The 10,537-nt window shown below is 50.5% G+C and overlaps 1 protein-coding gene across 1 annotated transcript in view; it reads left to right on the forward strand.

Moving 5' to 3' along the window:
- scnm1 (sodium channel modifier 1) overlaps positions 1 to 10,537 on the forward strand; it is a 255,569-nt gene that overhangs the window by 220,041 nt on the left and 24,991 nt on the right. The window lies entirely within an intron of this gene.

Genomic DNA, 10,537 nt, shown 5'->3' on the forward strand with positions numbered 1-10,537 from the left:
GAACCCTCTCCGCACTCTGGTGCACAGCTCCTTAAAGCACGTAACCAACAACGCTGCATGTTGACTTTCAGGACAGCGTGGCATGCAGGAAAAGTCCAACACAGAAACGCTCAGAACCTGTCCTCCAGTGCTGACTGGGTGGCCATGTCGTCTGTGATTGGCTGTAAAAACGGCCTTGGCTCCACCCCCCTCGTCTTGACCCCCAGGTCTGGGTTTTTCTAATGCAGCCTCAGCGGGGTCAAGGCTGGGTCGCTGCAGAGACCTAATGACTTCCTCCTAATAAAGACATGATGTATGAGTGCTGTGATAGGCCCCTGAGATGACCAGCAGGTAACCCCGACGGCAGGAGAGAGAGAGAGGGCGAGCGAGAGAGAGAGAGAGAGTCAGTGTGTGCACAGAACTACTGGACTCAAATGAAAGCCTTGTTCTGACTATGTGAGGACATGTTTGGACTCTGTCCCGTCCAGGTTTCACTCTCGTTCTTGATTTGAACTCATCACTTAAATATCGGGGTGACAGGAGACCTGGCAGACAGGACCTAGTGGACATTCAAGGAACTGCAGTTTTGACTCTTTATTTTTCAACGCCTGAGGTTACCACTTCTCAGCGCGTCGGTTTGTAGTGCGCCCTCTAGAGGAATCCCTGAGTAACGCACGGTGCACAGCCAAGTCAAAGAACAATCATGTAGCCTGTGGTGTCTCTAAATGTGAAGTCAGAGCTTACATGGGGCTGAGGTTCAAACAGCTGGGCGCTCATGTCCAGACTACCTGTTTGACTTCGTCCTGCACCACCTTTGGTTCTTTTGGCCGTGAGGAAGGATGCCTCCACGACGACACTGCTTCAACACAACACAGTCAAATCATAACGATAACATGAAGAAAGAAGGACAGATAGATTTCTGCATCTGTCGACTGAAACAGGCAGTAAAGTTGATTCATCACCAACAAATGTCTGAGCAGCTTCCAGTCGAAGAAGAACAACATGCAGTCTGCAGGCAGAGACGGCTGTTTGAAGGCTTTCTGCACTAAACGTCTGTTTTTGTCTGGTGATCAGGCTGGAGGAGACAAGGAGTCAGGCTGGAGGAGACAAGGAGACAGGCTGGAGGAGACAAGGAGTCAGGCTGGAGGAGACAAGGAGTCAGGCTGGAGGAGACAAGGAGTCAGGCTGGAGGAGACAAGGAGTCAGGCTGGAGGAGACAAGGAGACAGGCTGGAGGAGACAAGGAGTCAGGCTGGAGGAGACAAGGATTCAGGCTGGAGGAGACAAGGAGTCAGGCTGGAGGAGACAAGGAGTCAGGCTGGAGGAGACAAGGAGTCACGCTGGAGGAGACAAGGAGTCAGGCTGGAGGAGACAAGGAGTCAGGCTGGAGGAGACAAGGAGTCAGGCTGGAGGAGACAAGGAGTCAGGCTGGAGGAGACAAGGAGTCAGGCTGGAGGAGACAAGGAGACAGGCTGGAGGAGACAAGGAGTCAGGCTGGAGGAGACAAGGATTCAGGCTGGAGGAGACAAGGAGTCAGGCTGGAGGAGACAAGGAGTCAGGCTGGAGGAGACAAGGAGACAGGCTGGAGGAGACATGGATTCAGGCTGGAGGAGACAAGGAGTCAGGCTGGAGGAGACAAGGAGACAGGCTGGAGGAGACAAGGAGACAGGCTGGAGGAGACAAGGAGTCAGGCTGGAGGAGACAAGGAGACAGGCTGGAGGAGACAAGGAGTCAGGCTGGAGGAGACAAGGAGACAGGCTGGAGGAGACATGGATTCAGGCTGGAGGAGACAAGGAGTCAGGCTGGAGGAGACAAGGAGACAGGCTGGAGGAGACAAGGAGTCAGGCTGGAGGAGACATGGATTCAGGCTGGAGGAGACAAGGAGTCAGGCTGGAGGAGACAAGGAGACAGGCTGGAGGAGACAAGGAGTCACGCTGGAGGAGACAAGGAGACAGGCTGGAGGAGACAAGGAGTCAGGCTGGAGGAGACAAGGAGTCAGGCTGGAGGAGACAGGAAGAGAACAGAGGAGACAAGGAGACAGGCTGGAGGAGACAAGGAGTCAGGCTGGAGGAGACAAGGAGACAGGCTGGAGGAGACAAGGAGTCAGGCTGGAGGAGACAAGGAGTCAGGCTGGAGGAGACAAGGAGACAGGCTGGAGGAGACAAGGAGACAGGCTGGAGGAGACAGGAAGAGAACAGAGGAGACAAGGAGACAGGCTGGAGGAGACAAGGAGACAGGCTGGAGGAGACAAGGAGACAGGCTGGAGGAGACAAGGAGACAGGCTGGAGGAGACAGGAAGAGAACAGAGGAGATAATTATTCAGGGTAGGAAAGAAGCGCAGCAGCATCGCTGGAAGATAATTCACTGCAGCCGCCAGCTCCAGGCGGCTTCCTCTGACTGCTGCGGTGGCTTCAGGAGAGGACGTGTGTGTGTGTGTGTGTGTGTGTGTGTGTGTGTGTGTGTGTGTGTGTGTGTGTGTGCGTGTGTGTGCGTGTGTGTTAGAGGGCAGAGGAGGGGGGTCATTCGAGCAGGATACTTGGAAACTCTGATTCATTCAGACTGAGTGGAGTTGTAGTAGTTACATTTGGATTTTTACTGGAAGAATTAGACAACATCATAAAACCAACCCCCCCTCTTACCCCCCCCCCCCCCCACCCCCCCGATCTGACCCCACTGAACTCTGCGCTCCATGTTCACACAGTAAACAAACACAGGTTGACTGACCTCACTTTACCTTGGAGAGAGAGAAACGCTGACTGAGACAGCAGGACGAATCCCAACACCAAGAAGCTGGAGAGGCTAATGTTTTTATTTTAGATATATACGAGGTCAAAGGTCGAGGTTAAAGGTCGAGGTTAAATACGAGGTTTGAATTGTCCCCGGGGACAAACAATAAAGTTTTGTTAATTGAATTGACAAAGTACAGTATCCATATTTTAGAGAAACATGAGTCTGAGTCCCTCTGATCATGTGACTACAGGAGCTGTAAACACGCACATACAAGTGGACCGTGAAATGATGTCATCCTAAACGCCTTCAGAAACCGTCGTTCGGACGCAGCACGGCCCCGTTTCTAACTGTGCACCCTTGTTTGTCCACATGCACAGCAGCCGAATGCGTTCCCGTCTCTCCTTCGCACTTCGTCCATGATTGGACCTTTTGTCTCTCCTGACTCGAACACGCTGCAGAGACTCTGTCTTCACTCTCCCTCACTGACTGCAGCTTCAGTTTCATGAGTTTGGACGCTCTCCTGCACGCCGTAAAATCTCGACCTGACCGGAGAGTAAAGTGAAACCAAGACGGTCGACACAACCTGCTCCTGTCAGCGCTGACAGCTGGAGGGTCACACATCTGGGACCAGCTCGCCCTTAAACTCACTCTGACACACCATCAGGACACGGACACACGGGTGCAGGGATGAGCTCTGTCTCAAAGTTTCATTTTAGATTTAATGTGTAACAGCACCAGCAGACATGTATTTAAATGAATCAAACCAGTGAGATTATCGCTCAGCCACCGGAGGAAAGAAAGTCCAACTGGAAGTGAGAGGGAGGCCGACCCCAGAGGAGTCCCAGCGTGAACACTAGGTGGCGACAAACTGTAAAAAACAGCCTCACACAGAGACGCACAAACACAACTGTAAACAGGAGGGAGTGAAGTGTTACTGTCAGAATCAATGTTTTATTATCAGAGGAGGTCATTACTCTGATCAGCACGCCCAAACACGCACGCACACACCAGACCCCCTCGCCTCTCCCTGCGGGGGGCGGAGCTCTCAGGGAGTTGGGTTCAACCGCCAGATGCTCAGATTTAAAAACATCGATTCATGTCCAGAAATAATAAGAGAAAATAAATAAATCAATAACAATGCAAATAAAAGATCTCAGTGTTTGTTCTCCTCCAGAGGGAGGAAGTTTTACTACAAACTTTATTTATCACTGATGGGTCATTGACAGACTTCCTGGCACACACACACACTCACACACACACACACACTCACACACACACACACACACACACACACACACACGAGCTGTGGACGGGATGAAGGTCTGTTCAAAAACAAGCAGCGAGAGAGGGCAGGAGGAAGAACTTGAGATGACCAGAAAACAGGGAGGTAAAAGATGCAGGGATGTGGAGGAAGCTGAGTGAAAGAGAGAGAGGAGAAAAAGAGAGAAGGCAGAGAGAGAGAGAGAGAGAGAGAAAGGGAGGAAGAGGAGGAGGAGAGAAAGGGAGAAGAGAGGGGGAGAGGAGAGCATCTGTTTCCTGTCTGGAGTCCAGCTGGAGGAGGAACAAACGACAAAAGAAGAAGAGGAGGAGGAAGTACAGGCCGGCCTGAGAACCTGTCTAACACACACACACACACACACACACACACACACACACACACACACACAATCACATGCAGACTTCCTCGGGGAAAAAACGAGTGTGACTTCCTCCTGTGTGTGTGAATGTGAACAGTTTAGTAATAATGGTTCTCTGCAGATCAGAAACATTGAAGTGTTTCTCAACCTGGACATCTGTCAGTAAACCTGTTGTTACCATGGTGATCTCAGGCGTCATCGACCAGCCGGGAGTACTGATCAGCACCGTGCCGTCTTCCAATCAGTCATGTGACACAGAATCAGACACCGGACCAGCTGACCTCAAGTCTCATTTCTAACTGAGCTAAAGATACGAGGATCCAAACAAGTTCATCCCAACTCAACTTCTTCACCGTCTCTGTGTGTGTGTGTGTGTGTGTGTGTGTGTGTGTGTGTGTGTGTGTGTGTGTGTGTGTGTGTGTGTGTGTGTGTGTGTGTGTGTGTGTGTGTGTGTGTGTGTGTGTGTGCGTGTGGGGGGGGGAGGATTTCCTGATTTGTTTGTTCCTCACACACTTTTCTTCCTGGTTGGTTCCAGATTTAGACTTCCTGTGTGGAGCTATTCTCAGAGCACACACACACACACACACACACACACACACACACACACACACGTGTTCATAGCATGTCAGGATGTGTCGTATGAGTCAGCACGCGTGGAAACGAAAACAAAGCCGATTTTTCATTTCAGTATAATCACGCCATTCTCTGCTCTAGTTTCAAATAATCATGTGATTAAATAACGTGGAGTCATGCTCCATGATTGACAGCTCTGTTGACCAATGAGAGGAAACTCTCCGTTCCCACCTGAGCGACCTTTGACCTTTCTATCAGGAGGTTAAATGTGTATTTTCACTGGCAGAAGCGAGGTGACGTGGCGTCTCGACTGTGCTCTGCGCCCGTCACGCAGCGCTTTTGGCTTCATCCTGGTCAACAGCAGGAGGCGGAGTCACGCTGTCCCTTTGTATTGACAGTCTCTGATGGAGATTAGCGTGCAGCGTTCCTCTTCTTCATGCTAACACCGGCTACACTCAGCTCCAGACTTTCTGTTCACACATCACTCTTCATGTCTCTGACACCGTCTCTGTGAGTCTCTGTGAGTCTCTGTGAGTCCCTGTGAGTCTCTGTGAGTCCCTGTGAGTCTCTGTGAGTCTCTGTGAGTCTCTGTGAGTCCCTGTGAGTCCCTGTGAGTCCCTGTGAGTCTCTGTGAGTCCCTGTGAGTCCCTGTGAGTCTCTGTGAGTCTCTGTGAGTCCCTGTGAGTCCCTGTGAGTCTCTGTGAGTCTCTGTGAGTCCCTGTGAGTCTCTGTGAGTCTCTGTGAGTCTCTGTGTCCTTTTAAGTCAGAGAGATGGACGCCGGGGGGGGCGAGGGGGGGCAGCAGGTGCCTCATGGCAACAATACTTCAGTAGCACAAAAACACAGCGCAGCTTGAGGAGAACTTTTTCTCACAGCCTTGACAATCAAAGGGATGGACGTCTCTCTCTCTCATGTGTGTGTGTGTGTGTGTGTGTGTGTGTGTGTGTGTGTGTGTGTGTGTGTGTGTGTGTTTCCTGTTTACCTCCTGAAACAAAGACCCCCGCCTCCCTCAGGTCATCACACCCCTCGCTCACTCTCTCTTACGTTAAGCTCTCTCAGACTTCTTTATGTTCCCACGTGCAGCTCTAGTATACACTGAATCTACAAAACAAGAGCCGACCCTGTGTGCTCCGGGATCGGACTCCTGACTTCAGCGCACAGGTCCAGCTGACCCCCCCCCCCGGCGTCCAGCTGACCAGGATGTTTTTACAGACCCGACTCTGTCGCTGTGATTTTAAGATGAAACTTAAAAAGACTTAAAAAGACAAACGTATGTAAGGCATGTTTGAGTCTACAGCTGGAGATGTTCTCGTGACTGTTCAGCATGACATCAGCAGGTTAACAGCAAAGGGGGGCGGAGCTCCAAAGTCCCTGTCTCCTCCTCGGCCTGTGATTGGCTGAGAGGAGGCTCGTCACTCATCAGTGTCCACGGAGACGGTAATTACTGTTGTGGATGTTTTTGTGTCTGCAGGATCTTCCAGCGACAAAACATCAAACCACAACAGAAAGGCTGCGTGTCTCCTCCCCTCGGTTATTTATACTTCTGTTTATTAGACACACACACACACACACACACACACACACACACACACACACACACTCACACAAACACACACACACACACCCACACACACATACAGAATCTGTCGTGTCTCTGTGTGTGCACTCTCTGCTGCTTGATGCATTTGGGTTTTTTCTATATTTGTGTGTGTGTGTGTGTGTGTGTGTGTGTGTGTGTGTGTGTGTGTGTGCTTCTTTTGATCAGCCTGATGAGTGTGTGTGTTTGAAACATCTGCCTGTGTGTATTTGTGTAGGTGTGTGTTAGTGCAGCAGAGAACTTCAAAGCAGAAGGAAACTCAAACTCACAGGAAGATTCAGACATGCTAACTCACACACACGCACACACACACACACACACACACGCACACACACACACACACACACACGCACACACACACACACACACACACACACACACACACACACACACACACAAACACACACACTAAATCTCCACTTTAACCATAAGAAGAGTCTTTACACTCAAACGACCTTTGGAAGCCGAGCGTGACGATCACTTTCTAAAAGTGTTCCTCTGAGACACACGACGTCTCTGAGTCACAGATCTCACCGAACCACTTTACACTGTCATTACCTTTAGATCTTCAGTGTGTGTGTGTGTGTGTGTGTGTGTGTGTGTGTGCTACACTCCCTCCATACTTCTGTTTACATGTCATGTTGAGTCAAATGAGTTTCCTGTAACACACGCAGGCCTCAGTGTTGCACCATTAAACGTGTGTAAGCTTTTAAAAAACCTCTTTCTCCTGTTTGTCCTCTGTGTGCGAGTCCGTCCTTGTTCCTTTAATAAGTGTTCAAACAAAGAAGGGTTTGATGGAGTTGCACAATTCAAAGTCTGAAGAAGCTCAAATCAACAAGTGAGCTCTCAGCTCGTGTTTTTAAACTGTGTTAGCGCTCGTCAGTGGAGCGACGCGTCACATGGCGAGTAACAGCTGTGATAACGACATTTATAAAACTGTGTCAGAGGATCGAACTCTCCAAAACATCTTGGACTGTGTGTCAGTGTGAGACAGCGTGCCCGTCATTGAGGAAAATAATCTCTCCACCTTTACCAACAGCTCGACCACAAACCTGCAATTAGCTTAAGTCCGAGCGATGCTGACGTCGAACGCACACAAGTCAGCCAGCTCATGAGCAAGCTGAAACTACTGACAGACGATCCCTGTGGATTAAAACCAAATAAGGGGCAAATACTCCAGAAATACCCTGATGCCTCTCCAAACCTCAGTTTCATGACAGGCTAATCTCTCAAACTAACGTTAGCTTAGCGGCTTTAGCTAACCTTGCTGTGGCTGCTTGGTCGTAGGTCCTAGAGGCCGAGGACGTTGATCCGGGGCTTTGGCTGTGGTCGTGTTGGGCGAGGTGACTCAGGACGCGGGGGGGGGGGGGGGGTGAGTGTCCCAGGGTGTGGAGAAAGGGAGACCAATCAGCCAAACTCACCTGTGCTCAGATTGGGACATCTCTGAGTCACTGCTGAGGAATGGATCTAAATAAAGCTGCGTCAAAGTGTGGAAGGCTGTTTGAACATTTATTCAACACAGATTTATGGCCTGATGTGCCCCTCATAACGGTCTGAGGGGGGGGGGGGGGTCATACTTTGAAATCTCACCCTCAGCTCGTGTTACAAATCATGTAAAGCTGCAAATAATCTCATTCTCATTGTTTCTGCTTTTTCTCTGCAAAGCTGAACTCACAGCAGGACAGCAAGACGTCGTTTGTTTTTCTTCTGAAGTCACGTTTCATCACATAAGTGTCTGTGAGATCTCAGGTGTGTTGAAACGTTACGACAAACAGAAGGCGTGTGGGCTGAATCGTTCTCAAACTGGTACGCAAAGGAAACACAAATATAGTGATATATGTAGAGGCAGATATGTTCCGAGGTTAGACCTGCTCCGGCGTACGCTCGGAGCCATGCTCAGTTAAAGATACAGCGGTAACAGGCCCGCGTGGAGCTTCACCTATCAGAGTGTTTGAATCAGCCGTGATGACTCGTCCTCTGTTGTTGTGGTGTTGATGGCTTTCACCAGGGGAAGGACGACACGTGAGTGAACAGAGCACACTCTCTGTGCCACATGTTTCCAGCTGCTGTGCGGCGACAACATGTGGCTCAGGGTTAGTTTGTGATTTTCCATCACAGAAACAGTGACCGCTGTGGAAATGAACCCGGCCACCGCTTCCCAACATTGTGAACTTGAGCCTCAGGTCTCCTCTAAAATGAAAAGTGTGAGAAAAGGAGCGGTGGATGTGTCGTCGCCGCCACACAATGCGTCCATTCTTTGCTCCGCTGAAGTGCAACATCCTTCCTCCTGTTTTTCCCCCCACAGCCTGTGTTTTTATGAATGAAGCTCGGAGCTGAATGAAGCACCTGCAGCAACACACACACACACACACACACACACACACACACACACACAGATATCTGCACCCTTCGAGACACATTCATGTGTGCAAACGTCGAGGATGGACCCGCTGTGTGACCGTACGAGCTTCATGTGTGTCAGCTCACATTTCTAAATGCTGCCTCTTCTATATGCAGCATCATGTGACTTATACAAACGCTGCTGCAGTGGTCAGCTCTGTCCCCTCTCAGTGACGAGGTTGCTGGTTTGAATCCCCGTCTGACAGGAGCCTCTCTGTGTGGAGTTTAATTTGACATGATTGACACATGTGATCATATTTCTTGCAGCTCTGTGGCCTCGCTGTGCGTCGGGCTCCAGGTGAGAACGGTCGTCATGGTAACACAACGTTACAGAAGGCAGACTTGATTGTTTACATCACTGTCATGGAGACAGAGACGTCGTCCCTCACCGATCCAGAACAGGACTTCTTCTGACCCTGAAGACACTCGGGCCCCACGCTTCACTTCATGACATAATCCCCTTCAGCCCCGCCTTTAACCCCGCCCGTGTGTCCGCCTTGTTTTCACTCAGGTTAAATTCCTCCGTTGATCTTGGAGCACAAATGTGCAATAGGGCGGCGTCCAATCGCACAACGTTGTGTAAAGTCGTCTGTGTGTGTAAACAAAGCGTAAACAGTAAACAGCAACTGGTGCACACATGGTGAGCGGTCCGCTCACATTCTGCAGGGATTTCAACCTGCAACCACTGCTGTTTACATTCCTCAGTCTGTCTGACGCTCGCAGACGCTGAGTCAGACGCACACACGGGAATGCCCTTCATCTCTGTGTGTGTGTGTGTGTGTGTGTGTGGGTGTGTGTGTGTGTGTTTGTGTCTTTCAGCTTACAGCCATTAGCAAATCATTTCCCCATGTGTGGGTGCAGGTATGTGTGTACTGTAGATCCCTCTGTGTGTGTGTGTGTGTGTGTGTGTGAGTCATTAATAGCCAGACATGCATCAGGTGAGTCACGCAGTCTGACAGCTGATCGGGAGAGACTCCGGCTTTCCCTGACTGACACACCTTGAGACACAGAGTGACGCTGTAAAGCCGGCACGCCGTGGACCCTTTCTTTCTTTAACCATGTCGTTAAAATGACTTTTCCAGATGTTGGAGGCTTGAAGTCGACCGACTTGGTCGTGTGCCGGGATCCCGTTGACACACCTGAGACAAATCATCTGTCAGGACAAGCCTTGAATCAACCAATCAGTGGAGGGCACACTCTTGTGTAGAGACAGCGTTAGAGAAACCTGAACGTGTGTTACGTCCTCGAGAAGCTCATGCAGGTTTTGCTAATTAGCACAGGAAACGCCTTATAAGGGCATGAGACTGCAGGACGCCGAACTCCCTCCTCCTCTCACCTTTTTAATCTGTGTCTCTGCTCTCCTCTCTCTCTCCCTCCCTCGCTCGCTCACCCATCCGTCAGCGTCCAATCACACGCTGATAAAGAGAGCGATGGATGGAGAGAGTGTAAGCGTGTAATCTGGCAGCCATGATTTCACCATGACCCCGGGCCTGAGCTGCTGACTGATTTAAGGGTTGCAGGATTGGGCTGAATTCCCCCCTTTTCTCCCGACTCATCTCGGACCAAGGACGAACGCTGACACGCGGCACGGCGGAGCGCGGGGGACATAAATCACAGCTTAAC

Source organism: Symphodus melops (assembly GCF_947650265.1).
Source record: "Symphodus melops genome assembly, chromosome: 5".
NCBI classification, from domain to species: domain Eukaryota; kingdom Metazoa; phylum Chordata; class Actinopteri; order Labriformes; family Labridae; genus Symphodus; species Symphodus melops.